The sequence below is a fragment of the Hylobates moloch genome, unplaced genomic scaffold (assembly GCF_009828535.3).
Source record: "Hylobates moloch isolate HMO894 unplaced genomic scaffold, HMol_V3 SCAFFOLD_5, whole genome shotgun sequence".
NCBI classification, from domain to species: domain Eukaryota; kingdom Metazoa; phylum Chordata; class Mammalia; order Primates; family Hylobatidae; genus Hylobates; species Hylobates moloch.
Window position 1 is genome coordinate 58,516,059 of NW_026652280.1, and position 6,552 is coordinate 58,522,610.

Below are 6,552 nucleotides of genomic sequence, written 5' to 3' on the forward strand. Positions count from 1 at the left end.
CCCAGGAGGCAGAGGTTACAGTGAGCTGAGATTGTGCCACTACACTCCAACCTGGGTGACAGGGCAAGGTTCTATCTAAAAAAAAAATTAAGTTAAGAATATGTGTGATATCATCTGTAAGGAAGCAGGTATGCCCTCCTTACACTAATATATTGTAGTGGCTTTGCTTTTTGCTTTTTTTTTTTAAGACATGGGGTCTCAGTCTGTCACCCAGGCCAGAACGGAGTGGTGCGATCATAGCTCACTGCAGCCTCATTCTGGGCTGCTCAAGTGATCCTCCCACCTCCACTTCCTGAGTAGCTGGTACCACCCACGTGTGCCACCACCCTCAGCTACTAGTGACTTTGCTTTAAAGAAATGGTGGAATCCTAAATTTACAATTAAAAATTTCCGTAAATGATGAAAGATCTACAATTTTTTGGTTGGGTATTTTATTTGACTTGGGAACTAATTGTTGAGGAAGCTATGACACCTGCAGATGGAGGGCTGATCTTGTATGAAGTTAACAGGAGGACCGTGTCTACAGATGACACTGCATTTGTGTTTCTCTGAATGTGTAGTATTGTGAAGGCACTGCTTAGTTTCATGCCTCCAAATCATGCATCGCCTTTGATGTATCTGTTCGTCCTTCTCGGAATTCAGGGTTGTACAGTCTCTTCCTCCTGGGACCTGAATTTGTCTTGGAGGTGGCTTTTAGAAATCCTCTATGTGTTATCCTGTTGACATGCACTGTGTATTTGTTTCTTCTTTCTCCTCTTGTGAACCTGCTATTCTTCCATTTCTGTCTGTGTAGAAGCACTCAACAACTACAGTTTCTGCTCACTTAATGCATTCTATATATATTAGTTCTATACACTAGACTCAGTGCTTGCCATGTATTGTCTCACAATGACCCTCTGAGGTAAATATCGCTATCCCCATTGTATCTGTGAGAAAATTGAGGCTTAGAGAGCTTAGTGTCTTGCCCAAGTTTCACCTTTCCAAAGTAGGCATCCACAAAATATGAGGCAGACTGTTCTAAAGAAGAAAGATAGCTGAGGTTGACTCAAATCTTCCCTCACATGGATGGAAGTTTTTGACTCAGAAATACATACCGATTTCCATGAGTATCTCTGGGTCCCAGGCCTGCTTGGTAAAAAGGGTCGATTTCCTCTCTGCTGTGTGAGCCAAAGGAACCTTAACGTCCTCTGAACTGAACCTTCCTTCGTTCTTTGGAAGGAGGTGGTCACCACAGGTACTTGGGAGTTAGAGGACAGTACTTTTTAGGGTTGATCAGAGCCCCTGCTTGCCTGAGGGATGCAGTTCTTTCAGTGACCAGATGGTGCCAAATCGATGTTCCTTGCTTTCCAGATGAGCTTTTTGTTCTTAAGATTAAGGAGGCTGAGAAGGGTCTGCCCACAGTCACCAGCTTACGGTTTGCTGGCCTCTGTGCCTGCTTTTCTACCTGGGTAGCACTGGGCAGGTGGTGCTTTGAGCCAAAGGTCCAAAGGCAGTTAGCATTTCTGGGGAAAATAGTGGCTATTTTTCTGAGCCAGATCTCTAGATTTGGGTTTACATGGGGTCCTTTCATGGCCTATCCTGAGTATCGGTGGTAAAATGTCTTGGGGCATACAAATTTGTCTGAATCTGACATACCAGTGCTATCTTTCCAAGTGGTATTACAAGAAAAAGAATTTCGTGGTGTGTTTGTTCTAACAGAAATGCCAAGGCTTTAAGATAAAGATAAGATGATAATGGGAAAAAAGAAAAATATAAAGTCCTTCAGGGAGATGTTTTCATATCTCTCAGGCCAGCCTGACTCAATCTCAACTCCCTTCAGCCAAGATAACTTAATTATACAGTTTATTCTTAATAATACAGTTTTATTATTACATGAAGTCCTCATTTTATACTCCTGGTTGCCTAAAATTTGCAGCTATTTTATTTTGCTTTTACATAACTTCATTCTGAGATAAAGAGTTTCTACCAATTTATCATTTATCCAGGAAAAGATTGTATAAAGGAAAAGACTACCATTTGTCTAGAAACAAAGTATGTTCTCTAAAAGAAGTCATCAAATTAAAACTGAAGTGTGGAAATAATAACCTTGTTATCATGCTTCCCTTTGAAAACAGCTGGTTATCACACTTTAGAAAACCATGGGCCCATTGACTGTCTCAAAAGGCACAAAGACCTTCGGCATCATTGTACCGGTGAGTACCTATCCCACCATATGGTGTCTGAGCTAGTGAAATCTATTTATATAATCCTGCGGGTGTTCTTTGTACATGTGTTAAACAATCAAGGTGAAATGGTATTACTGTCAAAGATAGTCAACTGAGGAGAGACAATTATAAGCAGCCAGAATCTGAGAAACAGCTGTGACATTCACTCATTTTGCATTCAGGCTTGTTTTTCTGCAATTTCTTTTCCTATATGTGGCTATGCTACCACTAGATGGCAGTGCAATGGCATTCTGGTGGTCTTTAAACGAAGAGCCACGATATTGGCTTCAGGACTTCCCCTCAGCCAGGCTGAAAAGTAGAACTGAGACTTCCATTGCCTTCATCTATCCATCCATCCATCCATCTATCCATCCATCCATCCATCCATCCATCCATCCATCCATCCATCCATCCATCCATCCATCCACCCACTCATCCACCCGACAAATATTCATTGCCTTTAAAAAAACTCTTCATAATTATACAGCTGAGTTTAAAATGATATTGCCAGAATTATATTAAAGATGACTGAAGGAGACCAGAGAGAAAATGAACAGATTGAAGTACATTGTTCGTGCACTGTCGGTACAGGGTAGAAGTCCAAAAGTGTGTGCTAGGATGTTTCCAAGCACAAGCGATCAAGTATTAGGTTTGGTCTCAAATCAAGGAGGTAGTAAAGGGCTGAGGGAGCCTTGGGAGCCATTTCTTGGGATGGGATCAGAAATCTAAAGTAATTGAAGGTCAGAGTTTTGGAACCAGAGTAACAGATAGCCACCACTCAGAAATAGGGTGGTGTAAATGCATTTTGGTCGCTGATGTCCTTGTGGATCCAGGCAATTTTGTAGAGTTCTCACACACATAGCTGCTAACAGAGGCAGTTTGGTACTCAGCTTGCCAATTCTTAAGCACGTACTATGATTTTCCTTGTACACAGTCAAGGAGAGAAGCATCTGGTTCCTTTGCTTACATATTTGCTGCTTGTGTACTTCTTTCCTGTTCTATTGTTTCTAGCCTATATTTCACCTGCATCTGTTAGCAGTTTTAACTTCTTTACTAAGAGACCTTTATAAGACTATTCCAAAACTAAAAAGGGTCCGGGCATGGTGGCTCACACCTATAATTCCAGCACTTTGGGAGGGCAACATAGCAAGTCCCCATCTCTACAAAAAATACTTAAGTATTAGCTGAGCACGGTGGTGCATGCCTCTAGTCCCAGCTACTTGACAGGCTGAAGTGGGAGGATCACTTGAACCCAAGAAGAGGTTGCAGTGAGCCGTGATCATGCCACTGCACTCCAGCCTGGGCAACAGAGTGAGACCCTGTCTCTAAAACAAAACAAAACAAAACAAAACACTACTGAGAGAAGTGGATTATTCTCCCCATCTGACTTCTTCAGTTCAAACTGCCTTCCACCAGAACATTAAAAAGGGCAAAATTTGCTATCCCCTAATGATCAAAAGTGTGATTTTATTCTTTCAATATGTAGAGAGAACCACATAAAATTAAGAGGGTAGCTTTGTCGTCTAAGGTAATGGCTTTTAAATCTTTTAGAACCCAAACCTCAATCAGAAATATATATTATTTCATACCTGTGGCGGCCCCTGGCCTGTTTGCTCTCAAATCCTTTCCTGTTCTGCTGCAATGTCATGGGGATGCTGATTCCAACAGGCTGCGTTTCTGAGGCTCTCAGGTTGTTAAGTGATTCCTGGCTGGGTCCTACTGGCACAAGGCAATGCCACAACGCTGGAGAGTGGGAAGAATGGAAAAGCTAGGATGATTCTCTTTGCCTTTCTCTGCCTGAGGTGCATCTCTGACAGTGGCTAAATCTCCTCCCTGGCTCCGGCTCCAGCCAGAAAGGCCCTCCAGTCATTAGATGAGTCCAGTTCTGGGATCTAGCCACACTGCCTCCTCTCTTTGTCCCTCTAGTCTAAAAGGATTAGTGGTTTCTGCTGTTGCTAATCTCTGGTTGCCTCACCTTCCCCTATTTGGCTTCTCAGCGTTATCATTTGTGTAACCAGTTTCCTGTATTAAATTCCCTATATTAAAAACAGATCAAATGATGGTTTCTTTTTAGTGACACATTATTATAGTACATATATATGAAACTGGAACAAATGTTTCATTAACAATATTCCTCTTACTGTGTGCAATGACTGATATTTCTTATATTAGTCTATTTTCACTTTATGCATTTATTTTGAGGCAGAATCTCTCTCTGTCGCCCAGGCTGGAGTGCAGTGGTGCGATCTCAGCTCACTGCAACCTCCACCTCCCAGGCTGAAGCAATCCTCCCACCTCAGCCTCTCAAGTAGCTGGGGCCACAGGCGTGTGCCACCACGCTTGGCTAAATTTTTTCTACTTTTTGTAGAGACTGGGGTCTCACATATTGCCTAGGTTGATTTCACACTCCTAGGCTGAAACAATCCTCCTATCTTGGCCTTCCAAAGTGCTGGGATTACAGGCATGAGCCCCACCATGGCCAACCAATTTCACTTTATTTTAAAGTGCCAGTCACAACCCACTAAATTGAGTTCACAACTTACTCACTGATGGATTATATCTCACTAATTTGAAAAACACTTGCTTGCCGGGCACGGTGGCTCAAGATTGTAATCCCAGCACTTTGGGAGGCCGAGGCAGGCGGATCACGAGGTCAGGAGATCGAGACCACGGTGAAACCCCGTCTCTACTAAAAATACAAAAAATTAGCCGGGCGTGGTGGCGGGTGCCTGTAGTCCCAGCTACTCAGAGAGGCTGAGGCAGGAGAATGGCATGAACCCGGGAGGCGGAGCTTGCAGTGAGCCGAGATTGCGCCACTGCACTCCAGCCTGGGTGACAGAGCGAGACTCCGTCTCAAAAAAAAAGAAAAAAAAAAAAAGAAAAACGCTTGCTTTAGAGACTGCATTTATTCATTTACTTTTTTCATAGTCAGGCTTGCTGAGTTATAATCTAGGCACAGTAAACTCATACTTTTTAGGTGCACAGTGTAGGAATCTTGACAAATGTATCCAGAATATTTCCATCATCCCCAAAAGTTCCCTTGTGCTTTTTTGTAGATAACCCCTCCGTCCCTCCCTAGTCCCTAGTAACCACTGATGTGCTTTTGGTCTCTATAGTTTTATCTTTTCCAGAATGTCATATAAATACAATCATATAATATATAGCCTTCTGGCTGGGCGCAGTGGCTCATGCCTGTAATCCCAGCACTTTGGGAGGCTGAGGTAAGCAGATCACCTAAGGTCAGGAGTTCGAGACAAGCCTGGCCAACATGGCGAAACCCCATCTCTAATAAAAATACAAAAATTAGCCGGGCGTGGTGGCTCATGCCTATAGTCCCAGCTACTGGGGAGACTGAGGCACGAGAATTGCTTGAACCCAGGAGGTGGTGGTTGCAGTGAGCCGAGATCGCGCCACTGCACTCCAGCCTGGGTGACAGAGCAAACCTTGTCTCCAAAATATATATATATACACACACATATACATATGTGTGTATATATACATAGAGGTGTGTGTGTGTGTATATATATATATAGCCTTCTGCATCTGGTTTTATTCACTTAGCATAAGGCTTTATATAGTCATCCATTTTATTTTTATTTTTATTTTTTATTTTTGAGATGTAGTCTTGCTCTGTTGCCCAGGCTGGAGTGCAATGGCGCATTCTAGGCTCGCTGCAACCTCTGCCTCTTGGTTTCAAGCGATTATTCTGCCTCAGCCTCCCAAGTAGCTGGGAATACAGGTGCATGCCACCACACCCGGCTAATTTTTGTATTTTTAGTAGAGACAGGGTTTCACCATGTTGGCCAGGCTGGTCTCGAACTCCCAACTTTGTGATCCACCTGCCTTGGCCTCCCAAAGTGCTGGGATTACAGGTGCGAGCCACCGTGCCCGGCCTATTGTCATCTATATTTCTGCATTAAAATTAGTCCATCCCTTTTACTGCTGTGTGATATTCTGTGGGTTTTCACCATGTTAGCCAGGCTGGTCTTGAACTCCTGATCTCAAGTGATACACTCACTTTGGCCTCCCAAAGTGCTGGGATTATAGGTGTGAGCCACCGCACCCAGCCCTATGATTGATTTTAATTTGATATTTGTATATCTTGCAGGATGTGGATTAAGGTTGATTTTTTATGCTTTTGAGTGTCCAATTGTTTTGGCTTCATTTGTTAAAAAGAGTATTCTTTGTCTACTGAATGCTTTTGCTCCTTTGTTAAAAGTCAGTTGACCATCTATTTGTGAGTCTATTTCTGGATTCTCCATTTTGTTTCATTTATCTGTGTCCCTATTTTTTCACAATTGTACATCCTCTTGGTTACTGTAGCTTTAGATTAAGTGTTGAAATCAGG

At 42.9% G+C, this 6,552-nt stretch overlaps 1 pseudogene; it reads left to right on the forward strand.

Moving 5' to 3' along the window:
- Positions 1-3,274, forward strand: part of LOC131383563 (nuclease EXOG, mitochondrial-like) — a 47,440-nt pseudogene extending 44,166 nt beyond the window's left edge.
- Positions 3,275-6,552: the final 3,278 nt, after the last annotated feature.